General features: G+C 46.1%; 1 protein-coding gene across 3 annotated transcripts in view; it reads left to right on the plus strand.

Moving 5' to 3' along the window:
- The window catches only part of LOC119968926 (F-box only protein 40), a 64,066-nt gene that overhangs the window by 9,194 nt on the left and 41,943 nt on the right, over nucleotides 1-12,929 (plus strand). For 2 of the 3 annotated variants that reach the window (XM_038801924.1, XM_038801926.1), the window contains exon 1: nucleotides 2,085-2,467. The exons of the other annotated variant lie outside the window; for it this stretch is intronic. The gene's annotated coding sequence lies outside the window, so the exon portion shown is untranslated. Of the gene's footprint in view, nucleotides 1-2,084; nucleotides 2,468-12,929 lie in introns of those variants that run through there. 3 annotated transcript variants of the gene reach the window in all.

A 12,929-nucleotide genomic window follows, 5' to 3' on the forward strand; every position in this document is an offset into this window, starting at 1 on the left:
AATATAGCGCAGGCTGATGACACTCCAAAAGGTAGCCTAGTATAACGAAAAAGGCCCTTCAGGGATGTTGATCGTAGCGAACTTCTGGGAGCCCTTGTCCAGTTTTAACTGCAGGTAGGCGTGGCTCATGTCTAGTTTCGTGAACAAAAGCCCACCTGCCAATTTGGCATATAGGTCGTCTATTTTCGGGATTGGGTATTTGTCCAGCAGTGTGTATTTGTTTACTGTCTGTTTGAAATCTCCACAGAGACGTATCGAGGCGTCTGGCTTCAAAATTGGTACCACCGGCGCTGCCCATTCCGAGAATTGTACTGGTCTGATGATGCCGTCGCGCCGCAACCTTTCTATTTAGTCATCTACTTTCTTTCTTAATGCAAAAGGTACAGGCCTGGCCTTACAAAATTTCGGAAGGGCTTCTGGGGCTACGTGCAAAGTTGCTTTGGCGCCCATGATTTCCCCCAAACCTTCCTGGAAAACCTCCGGGTATTTTTGGAGTACTCCACTCAACTGCCCACTTCCACTCTGGAAAATTTTCATCCAATCTAATTTTAGGTCTTTCAGCCAGTTCCGTCCAATTAAGCTCGGTCCGGAGCCCTCTACTATCATCAACGGTAATCTGAGCAATTGTTTCTCATATTCCACAGGTACATGAGTCGTGCCTAGAACTTCCAGGGGTTCCCCCGTGTAGGTTTTAAGTATTGTCGATGTTTTTGTTAGGGTTAGTGGCTGGAGTCCATCTTTGATTTTTCTAAATACTGCCACTCCCATTACTGATACGGCCGCACCCATGTCTATTTCCATTATTGTCGGCCGCCCGTTCACCCGTGGGGTAATCCTGCTGGGTTCTGCTTTCTTCGTTGTAATATTATATAATTGTTCTCCTTCGGAGGAGGATGGGGCGTCTAGGTTGTGTACTTCCCTGCGTCCCCACCTACTATTCCTCTTTTGCCACCTCCTTCTAGGGTTTCTGTCGTTGTTACCCCACTCTGTCTGGTGCCAGAAACGGTCCTTCTCTGTTGGGGGAGTCTCAGCCGGTACTTCCCTCTGTCTCCAGTTAGTCCTGGCAGACTTGGGGGCAGTTCTGGGGTTTTCCTTTTTCCCTCTATTCCTCAGATTTTTCCTGAGAGCGGCTATCTGGTAGCAGGACCCGTTGTGGTAGTCCCTCTCACAGGTATCTACCTCCATTGCCGTGCCCTGTAGTTCCTGCGCCCCACTTGCTGCCTTTTCTAGGGACAGTGCGAGCTGTAACGCCTGCCTGCAGTCTAGCTCCGTTTCCGCCAACAGACATTTCTGTATTGTGAGGTCGTTTATACCACACACTAACCGGTCCCGAAGCATTTCATTTAGCGTCGGGCCGAACTCACATTTTTCCGCCAGCCTTCTCAGGCGGGTCAAGAAATTCGTGACTGATTCCCTGTCTTCCCGCTTCGCTGTGTAGAATCTGTACCTACGCAAAATGAGGGGTGGTTTTGGGTTGTAGTGCTCTTTCACCAATTCCGTTACTTCTTGGAAAGTTTTCGTGTCCGGCGCATCGGGATAAGTCAGACTACGTATAATGGCGAAAGCGGAGGGTCCGCACTCCGACAGCAGGATAAGCCGTCTCCTTTCGTCTGTCAGTATATAATTTGCCCGGAAGAAGTAACACATTCTCTCCACATACTGGGACCAGTCCTCAATAGCCGGGTCGAATGCCTCTAACCTCCCAAAAAACGGCATTTTTTAAATGGCAAGGCTTACCCTCCGGGTGCGGCAGCTGGTCTCCGCAAAATTCGTAGTTTACCTCGTCGCCACTGTAGTAATCCACGGGAGGCAGGAGTTCCGTCACCACACCAATATTTATTTACAATAACGATATTACAGGAGCAGCTACAAACACTGCTGCTAGCAGTCCAGTCAACTTAAGACTGGCTCACAAAGCCTACACAGGTGATTATATGGGCCCCCTCAATGAGCTATCATTGAGGGAGTTCATACTCCAATTGGCCAACCAATAAAGCCAATTGGAGTTCATTACACATAGCTAAACAAACAAAATGAAAATACTTTGCCATAACAAGTTCTTCCTTGTAATGCACAATGCTTTCAGAAAAATATTAGTTGTTCTGTGAGTTTGACACTTCTTTGCTTTATGACACTGGTATTGCTTTGAAATGCAAAAATCACTCTGAATATGCACTGACCTTTAACTAAAGTGGGAGACATTTCTTATATAATATCTTAAGTAATGACTTAGTATTTTAACAAGAAAAGAAATAGCAATGTTTTTGACATGAATAGTTTGTTACCCTGGTAGGATCCCAAATATCACTTACCTCATTCCAAAAGCTCTAATTCAGTTTATTTTTAAAACCAAACACATTTATCTAAATATAAATGTGACCTCCTCGTGAGTCGGGCATGTGCAGTTTTCAGATCTGAGAAGGGAAGACTAAATGCAACCACAACATTGTTATTGGCACCATTAAAGGTAAGTTTGGATTTGTTACCAGCATTGATTTAATTCGATTTGTTTGCATGAAGTAGACTTAAATACGTGTGTTGCATATTAAGTTGGATCATTCAGCTAAAGCATTGAATGCCCTATGAATGCTGTTAGAGCAAATAGATCTTGTGATCCAGAAAATCTCGGTAAGGAAACACAACTCAATATGTAATGGTGTATAACATCCTTAACAAATAAAATCTTCAAGTTGACAAAGCTGTGAGAAATAAAGATTTTTAAAGTTATCTCTCCTTTTTAAAAAATGTTCCTCTTCAAAGAAGTATGTATGTTACATGCAAATTCTGTGGGGCTGAGGACCTGGATTAGAATCTCGGCCCTTGGTCACTGTGTGAAGTTTGCACATTCTCCCCATGTCTGCGTGGGCTTCACCCACACAACCCAAAGATGTGTAGGTTAGGTGGATTCGCCACACTAAATTGCCCCTTAATTGGAAAAATAAATTAGTAAATAATTGGGTACTCTAAATTTAGTTTAAAAAATTACATGCAAATTTGTACATTTCACATACGTGCGAATGTACAAATTCGGCAAGCGTTCAAGGTGTGACACGCCAAAAGTGAAAGTTTTTCCCCCTTTTCTTGATGAACACATACAAAAATGTACTTTTATGATCCTTTATTCTTTGAAACCATATGTGTCAGATGATACCTCATAGATTAAACTTTTCGCTGCAGTGCCCTGTGTGATGAAATAAATCTATAATAACCCACAATAGTTCCTAAAATATGGTTTGAATCATCAACATGAGTAGATTAAATGTTGCATGTAACAAATAAGGAGACATGTTCATGTTTACTGGGGCTAGGACTAAAATCAGAGTGGCCTTGCTTTCAAAGCTAATGAGCTGAAGAAAGACATTGTAAACTGACTAAATCTGGTATACTAAAGAACATTATCACTAATAGATATTTTCATGGACCACAAGCAATACATGCAATAATAACTGAAAATGCTGGAAGTACTCAGTAGGTCTGGTAGCATTCATGGAGAGAGAAACAGAGTTAACATTTTAGATTGATGACCTTTTCAAGGTTATCAACCTGAAATGTTAAACTTGTTTCTGTCTCCACAGATGTTGAGTATTTTCTGTTTTTGTTTCACATTACCAGCGTCTGCAGTGTTTTGTGCTAGCATTACATGCCAGAGGTTTTGATTCTTGATATGATTTGAAATGCCAGCTTGGGTTTTGTTCAGTAGCACAATTGCCAGAACTGTGATAAAAAGAGAAAACTTCACTATTCCCACCAACTTTTGCATAAACTATATTAAAGTTTGAATTTAAAATAATATTTGCAAACTCTGAATCATTTAAATGCTGTTCATTGGAGGTTTGTTAATTTTAGGGGTGGGAAATTGATTCCTGCTGCAGAATTTAAATTCCTGTATCAGCTGAAAGGGCCAGGCATTAAGGGTGCGGGTGCCAATTTGGAATGAGTTCTTGCTACCAGTCGCCAAGCAATTTTAGCTACAATACAGATAAATAAAAATCAGATCTTCACTGGTTGCACTGGGATTGTTAAATCTATTTTCCCGTAGATCAGTGACTACAATTATAGGCATAGCTTTTGTGTACAAAGAACAAAGAAAAATACAGCACAGGAACAGGCCCTTCGGCCCGCCAAGCCTGTACCGGTCATGGTACCAACTTTTGCCAAAACCCTCAGCTTTTCTTTGTGCTGTATCCCTATATACCCATCCTGTCCATTTGTTTGTCAAGATGCCTTTTGAATGCCGTTAATGTATCTGCTTCCACAACCTCCCCGATAACATAATCCAGGCACTCACCACCCTCTGTGTTAAAAACCTGCCTCGCATATCTCCGATAAACTTTGCTCCACGGACCTTAAACCTATGCCCCCTGGTGACTGACCCCTCCACCCTGGGAAAGAGTGCCTGCCCATCCACTCTATCTATGCCCCATATAATATTGTAGCTGTAAGTGATAGTAAGACTGTTACGTGGAGGAAAGAGAAACTGAATCCCCCAATTCCTTCTCTTACTGTCCATAAAAAGGGTGTTTTATTTAAGTAGATTGATCTGTTTCTTAGTCCCTTTAAGTATGCAGTCAATTTAAGTAATCAGCAGTAGAGTTTGTAGGTTTAAAATGTAAGGATCATTATTCATATATTCACCTTGATTCCAAATGCTACGTGATGCACGTCAATTGCACAAAGACTAAGGTTGGATACAACTGTGGCTTTATTGCAGTAAGATGTGTGGCCTCCCACAGCAGCTGGCGAAATGGCTGCCGAATAGAGGACACGCATATTCATACTCCTCCTGCTGGGCGGAGCCAGCAGGCAGGGGCTACCGGCGAACTTGTAGTACAGGTCCTACCTTACATCACCTAATACAGGTGTAACAGTGGTTTACCACACTATGTCACTTAGCAACCGTGCACGCACACTGGAAAAAAAATTACAGTTCACGAGAATAGAGCAATTTTACAAGTTGTAGCCAAAATGGTTCCGAATTTAAAAAAAATATATTTTTACTCAACAGTTTTTCAACATTTTTACAATACCAAAACAACCCCAAACAAACAAAACTCCCCTGACCCCTCCCACCTCAAATGTCAATGGAACCAACTCCCGAAAGTGCATGATGAACAAACCCCAACAATTGTAGAACCCTTCCTTCACCCCCCCCGAACTTCACCTTTTCCAGGGTCAAAAACTCAAGCAGATCCCCCGCCACGCCGAGGCACAGTGTGGAGAAGCTGACCTCCACCCCAACAAGACTCGCCTACGAGCGATCAGCGAGGTGAAGGCTAAGATATCTTCCCCCTGCACCTGCATGCAGCTCGGGTCAGTCCGACACCCCAAATATGGCTTTTAGGGGACCGGGCTCCATGTCAACATGCAAGATCCCCGAGATTGTACTGAACACCGTCCTCCAAACTGTATCCAGCTTCGGGCAGGACCAAAACATATGAACATGGTTCACGGGGCCCCTCCCACATGGCTCACAGAAATCCTCCACCCTCTTGAACAGCCGGCTCATCCTTGATTTAGTGAGGTGCGCCCTGTACACTACCTTCAGCTGTATCAACCCCAACCTCATACACAAAGTCAAGACATTCACCTTCCACAGCACCTCACACCACAGTCCCTCTTCCAGCGCCACCTCCAGCTCTTCCTCCCACTTTGCCTTAATCCGCTCCAGGATCGTAGATTGTCACCCCCCACCCCGCTGAAAGCATCGCCCTGCCTCCAGCAACGAGGAGGTCGGCGCTATCAGGAAGGTTGGGAAGATCTTCCTTACAAAGTCCCACACCTGCATGTACCTAAACCCTTCCTCCTGCGCCAATCCCTACATCTCTCCTTGCTCCTCCAAGCTCGCAGATCGCCCCCCACAGAACAAATCCTTCATTTCCTTAATCACCCTCTCATCCCATCCCCGAAACCTTGTATCCCCCCATCCTCCCTGGCTCAAACCCATGATTCCCCTTAATCGGCAACCCCCCTGACCCAGCCCCCAGCTTAAAGTGTTGCCTGAACTACGTCCAAATCTTCAATGTGACCATCACCACCGGACTCCCCGAATACTTCCCTGGGGCCATCAGAAGCGGCAGTGTTGCCAGTGCCTTGTAGAGGGTCAGGATTGTTGTCAATCCTGACCCTCTACAAGAGCCCACCTCCATTTTTACCAACAGAGCCCCCCGCCCATGCACCAGCCCTACACCTTCTATGCATTCGCCCCACCTTGCCCTATCCCAGAAATGAACAAAGAGATCAACTTGTCCACCCCCCTGAAGAAGGACTTAGGGTAAAAAGACCAACAGACATTGAAATAAAAACAGGAATCGTGGCAAAACATTCATTTTAACTACCTGCACCCAGCCCACCAATGACAAAGGGAGATTATCCCACCTCGATAAATCGGCCTTCACCCTCCCCACCAAACTACTGAAATTAAACTTCTAAAGCCCTTCCCAAACCGGGGTCACCTGTGCCCCCAAATACCTAAAGTGGGTTGCCATCAAGTGCAATGTCAGCCGGGGGGGGGGCTGTCATCCCCCTCCCCCCCCCCCCCCCCCCCCGGCCCCGCTCACACTCCCAGTGGGGAGACCATAAATTATTGCTTTTCCGAGAACATCCTGAATCTGTGGAACAGCTCCAGTATACTTATCACTGACACGTTCTGTTCCAAAATATATAACAGCAGATCATCGGCATATAGGGACACCGTATGCTCGACCCTCACTATCCTTTCCACAACTCCAAGCTCCTTTGCGAAATGGCCAAAGGCTCTATAGCCAATGCAAACGGAGAGGGGGGGAACACAGGACTCCCCTGCCTTGTACTCCGGTGCAGTGTGAAATACCCTGAATTCATGCTGTTAGTGCGCACACTCGCCATTGGCTCCTTGTACAGCAGCCAGCAGCCACACCACAAACTTCGGGCCAATTCCAAATCTCTCCAGTACCACCATTCTACCCCATTCTACCCGATCAAACGCCTTCTCTGCGTCCGGTGCCACCACCTCCATCTCTCTTCTCTCCGCCGGAGGAAGGACCACATCCAACAGCCTCCTCACATTCTTTGTAAAAAATATAAATTTAGAGTCCCAATTCATTTATTTCCAATTAAGCGGCAATTTAGCATGGCCAATCCACCTACCCTGCACATCTTTGGGTTGTGGGGGCAAAACCCACGCAAACACGGGGAGAATGTGCAAACTCCACATGGACAGTGACCCAGAGCGTGGATTGAACCTGGGACCTCAGCGCCGTGAGGCAGCAGGACTAACCCAATGCGCCACCATGCTACCCACTGTCTTCCTTTCACAAACCCCATCTGGTCTTCCCCATTACCTTTGGGAGATACCCTTCCAACCTTAACACCAGCACCGTTGCCAATATATTGGCATCTACATTCAGCAGAGATTTGGACCTATACGACCCACACTCCACCGATTCATTGTCCTTTCGTAGCAACGAGATGGAAACCTGCCCAATTGTTTGCAGCATCTATCTATCGCATCCTCAACGTTCCCACTATCAACGGCACCAGCTTGTCTTTAAATTTCTTATAAAATTCAACCGGGAATCCATCCAATCGCCTCCTTCACTTCTTGCTCTCCCACTGGCCCCTCCAACCCTTCCCTATTCTCCTCTCCCAGCCTCGGATACTCCAGCCATCCAGAAATTCCCTCATCCCCTACTCCTCCTCTGGTGCATCCGACCTATACAACTCCCTGTAAAATTCCTCAAATACTTTATTAATCTGCTCCAGAGCCACCACCAACTTCACTGTCCTATCCCGTACCCGAACTATCTCCCTTGTCGCTGCCTCCCTCCGGAGCTGGCTGGCCAGCATACATCCTGCCTTCTCCCTGTGCTTGTAGACAGCCCCCCTCGCCCTTCTGAACCGAAGCCCTGCTTTCCCCGTAGACAATTGATCGAACCTTGCCTGCAACTCCTTCCTCTTGACTAGGTCCGGGTCCTCAGCATGCTCCCCATCTACTTACAAAATCTCCTCTATCAGTCTGTGGTGTTCCTCCCTCTCCTCCCTATCCACCTTAGCCATGAATGAGATCACCTTCCCCCTCTCTACTGCCTTCAGAGCCTCCCAGACCACCAACTGCGAGACCTCTACTGTGCAATAAAACCCTACATACTCCTTGATCACCTTCCCAATCTTGTCACAGAAGCGCCGGTCCGATCACAACCGCATGTACATTCTCCACCCGGCCTCTGGGCTACCCCCTTCTCCAAAATCGCATCCATCCAATTCGGAGCATGATCCGAAATCATGATTGCTGAGTACTCCGACCTCCTAACCCCTGCCAATTGCGCCTTCCCTAGCATGAAAAAGTCATTGCTTGAATGGAACTTGTGTACTGGAGAGAAAAACAAATACTCCCATTCCCTCGGAATGTAAGAACCTCCACGGGTCCACTCCTCCTAATACCATCACGAGCCCAGCCACCACCTCATCCCCCCCCCCCCCCCCCCCCCTTTTCTTGACTGGGCCAGCGAGCGCAGCTGGGATCTTAGGTTCCAACACCATGTTGCAGACCCGCTACTATCAGCTCATGGGTGTCCAAATCCGGGATAGCATCCAGCACCCTCAAGCACCCCGTTACTTTCACGTACCATGCCCCCCTGATCCGCCTCCACCTTCTCCATCTGAAGCCTCACCTTCTTGCCCACTAATACGACTAACCCCCGAGCCCTACTATCAAACCTCTAGTGAAACTCCTGACGTACAACCCTTCCTAAGCCTCACCAGATCCTTTACCCTCAAATGAGTCTCCTGCAACATTAGCATGTTGGCCTTTAAGCTCTTCAAGTATGTAAAAACCCTTGCTCTCTTCACCGGCCCCCCTAACCCCTTCGTGTTCCACGTCACTATTCTGACGGGGGTCTCTCACCACCCCCCTTCCACCCCTCCTATCTTCCATCATCATTACCCCGGGCTCTGCCCCTCAAGCCTGACCCGTCCCATCATTTTGTTGAACCCCTCCCTATCCCAGAATTTCCCCCATCCACTTCCTCTTGCAAGCACCTCTCCCAGTATCAATCCCATCCCCCCACCTTTCACACCTCCCAGGACCATTGAAATCTGTTCCACCAGGTTCCAGTGACCATGACCCCAACCTCCCCCATCACATTCCCATTCACTTGCCAACCTTCGCTTGCTAGTGCGGAGGCCCCTGCCTAAGTCCCCTCCTCCCAATCCCCTCCTTCATCACCTAGTCCCAGAAAAACAAACAAAACCAGTGCAATAGCGTGTCCCCAGAAAACCGACATAACCTCAAAGCACAATATACTTGCAACCAACTGTAAATAAAAGTAAATTAACCTCCCCCATTCAACCAACCCCAAACTAATACGTTCCACCATCAAAACAAAATGAGAAACAATAAAAAAGAGAGATAAAGCCAAAGCATAGTCCTCATCCCCTCAATCCATGTCCCAAGTCCAGTCCCATCTCTTATTTCAGTCCGAGTCCTTTGGCCTTCATGAACGCCTCCGCTGCCTCCACCGTCTTGAAGTAGAAATCCCTCAAGTTGTGCCTCACCCTCAACTTCACAGGGTAGACCACTCCAAACCTCACGCCTTGTTGGACAGTGCCGCCTTCACCTGCCCGAAGGCCACCCGCCTTCTCTCCAGTTCCACTGTCAAATGTTGGTACATACATATACCAATACCTTCCCACTCCACCGCTCACCTTTGCTTTGCCCAACACAGGACCTTCTCCTTAACTTATGGAAGCCAATTATAACTTCCGTTGTTGCCTCATTTGCTTTTGGCTTTGGCCAAAGTGACCGATGTGCCATGTCCAGCTCATACAGGGAGGTTTCTTTCTCTCCCCTTCACTGTGAGAGGAGTGGCCCCATCCAGCAACCCAATCTCCGCCATCTTTCTTCCCACTGGACTTACTAACTCACCCGACAGCCGGATTTCGCTAGTCCTCTTCCAGTTCCCTTGTTCTGGGTCTTTGACATCTCCCACCTTCCTTGTACCTTCCTGCACCAATTCATTCACAAACTGCCCCTGAAACCGGGCATTAAAATCCAAAACCCAGACAGTGACCAGGGGCCAGGATCGAACCCGGGTCCTTGGCGCCGTGAGGCAGCAGCGCTAACCACTGTGCTGCAGTGCTATCCTAACCCCGAAGCCTGATTTATATATATGTGCTTAATGGTCAGCATCAATCAGGTGGTAATAAAGGGAAATGGGTCATATGATGTTACCCTGAAATTACTACCTCATTTCAGGGCATGGGCTTCCTCTGTAAGCAACAACTGGTAAGACAGGGGCAGCACGGTAGCACAGTGGTTAGCACTGTTGCTTCACCGCTCCAAGGTCCCAGGTTCGATTCCCGGCTTGGGTCACTGTCTGTGCGGAGTCTGCCTGTTCTCCTTGTGTCTGCGTGGGTTTCCTCTGGGTGCTCCGCTTTCCTCCCACAAGTCCGAAAAGATGTGCTGTTAGGTAATTTGGACATTCTGAATTCTCCCTCTGTGTACCCGAACAGGCGCCGGAGTGTGGCGACTAGGGGCTTTTCACAGTAACTTCATTGCAATGTTAATGTATGCCGACTTGTGACACTAATAAAGATTATTATTATTGGCAAGGATCTGATTGGCAAGGATCTGATTGGTAAGGGATCCCCATGCATTGAAATATCATTCAATAATCAGGCAGTGAAGAGGAATATCCAGTCTACTTAGCATCTATTTGTTTACTTAACATCTGGGTTATATACTTATGTAGTGCTCATTTTTATCTTTTGCTCATTCTCATTCCCTCCTTTGAGAGAGGTAGACAGCAGAATCCACAGAGGGGAATGTCAAAGAGACAAAACAGTATAACTGCTATCACCCTCATTGGGGAAAGAGACTAGTTCTCTATCCAACAGTTAATCAAGCGAGTTCCAAAAGTGATCCAAGGCTTGTTCCATCTAACATTTAGATCCATGGCAGATTGCAGATATTCTCCTCTAAAAGGTGCATTCTTGTGCCTTCGCTGAACCAGGAAATAATGATTTCCCAGGCTTGGTCACCTAAGTGGTATTTTGTGGTAACTATTAACTGGATTTGACCTATAGGATTATTAAAATTGGATGTGAAAAGGGGTGTCTCAGTGAGTTCAGGGAATGTGGATATATTTTGGGAACCAGAGGTAACTTCAGATAACATGGGGTTATTCATACACATACGTATCAGTGTGTATTAATCTTTTGTCGTATATTAATCTTCTTTTATTTCCTTTTGTTTGAATAAATACTCTTTATTAATTGTTTACACACGATCTGTGTTTTACATTATTTCCTCACGTTATTCCAAACAAATATACACCACTAAGAACCAGTGTTTCCAGCTTCCTTCGGGGTTTTGAGGCATTCTCGCAGGTAACATCAGCAAGGTTCTTATGCCTTTCTGATTCCTTTTACTCAATCAATTTGTCTTCTTTTTATTTTTCTTCCTGTATCTGATTTGGCAAAAAAATTCATCCACTTTAATTCAGCTCATTTCAGAACTAGCTCTGTTATTTCTCAATCTTTAAATCTCATTGGGTTTGGGAAGGAGGTTTCAGTTAGTGTATGCATACCAGAGAGTGCAAGCAGAAGGTCTATTCTATCTAATAAGAAATCCTGCATGCTTGCTGGGGAACTGAGTTTTTGTATAAAATGTTAAAAATTTAATAGAAATAGTTCCCCCAAAGAAGTATACATGTTCAGTAACTAACCTCCACAGTGTCTTAAAAAATAGAGTTAGCGCCCGGGATTCTCCAAAATCCCGGCCAAGTGTTGACGTCGGCGTGAAAACAGGTGCGAGCGACGCCAGCGTCATCGGGCCTCCAGGCCCAGGCATTCACTCCTTCCTAGGGGGCTAGAACGGCGCCAGAGTACTGTGCACTGCTCCAGCGCTGAAAGCTGGCCCCGCCATGGCCGACATGGGTCCGCGCAGGCGTTGATCACAGAGAATGGTCAGGGGGGCCGCTTTCAATGGCCCCCGACCGGCGCCGCGGCGACCGCGTCAGCGCGATTGCCGCCAATTCTCCGGTCGCCAGAGAAGCGCGGGATCGGAGAATCCCGGCCAGGATCTATCAAGCTAGGTTCCACTCTGGGATCTGACTTGCCCAGTATTATTATCAGCTAGGGTCATAACACTTCCTAGCTTTTCTTTTTCACTTGCATTTGCCTTGTCATTGTCATTTGCTCTTTTCTTACTATTTATCTTGTTTCATGTGATATGGACGTTGCAGAGAAGGCCAGCATTTGTTGCACATTCCTAATTGCCCATAAGAACAGTAAAGATTCAACTACATCCTTGGATTTAGGCCAGATCAAGTAAGGCAGCAGTTTTCCTTCCCTAAAGGACATGAGTGAACTAGATTGGTTTTTACAGAATTGATGGTTTCATGTACACCATAGCTCAGACTAAGGGTGGGATTCTCTGGTTCTCCAGCTATGTGTTTCTCAGCAGCGTGCCATCCGCTGGTGGCAGTAATCAACGGGAAAAGTGAATCCTGATGACTGGAGAATTCTGGCCTACCTAGGTTTCAATTCCAGATTTTTTAAAAAATTGAATTTATTAATTACATTTAAATTCAACTGGCTGTAGTTTTTTCCCCCACTTTTACAAGTTTTAAAGTATCTTATTGAAATCTGAAGACGCTGAACCTAATTTTATATCTAACACATTGGCCAAATTCAGCAGTAAATAGCTGCCTCAGATAGAGAAATTCATAAATATAAAATTTCAGATATTGACATTTCACATTGTTGGTGCTGAGGTTGAATCAAGTTGCCAGGAAAATATTGTGGCGTCTGCAACGGATCCTCACACTTAAACTCAGGTCAATTGAAATAACTGTTAGAATGAATACAATTATTACTTATGCTTCACCCCATTACATCAATTACAAGTTGTGTCTATTCATCCTCAATGCAGCTAATTCAATTTACTTGTA

This window comes from Scyliorhinus canicula, chromosome 7, assembly GCF_902713615.1.
Source record: "Scyliorhinus canicula chromosome 7, sScyCan1.1, whole genome shotgun sequence".
Taxonomy (NCBI): Eukaryota; Metazoa; Chordata; class Chondrichthyes; order Carcharhiniformes; family Scyliorhinidae; genus Scyliorhinus; species Scyliorhinus canicula.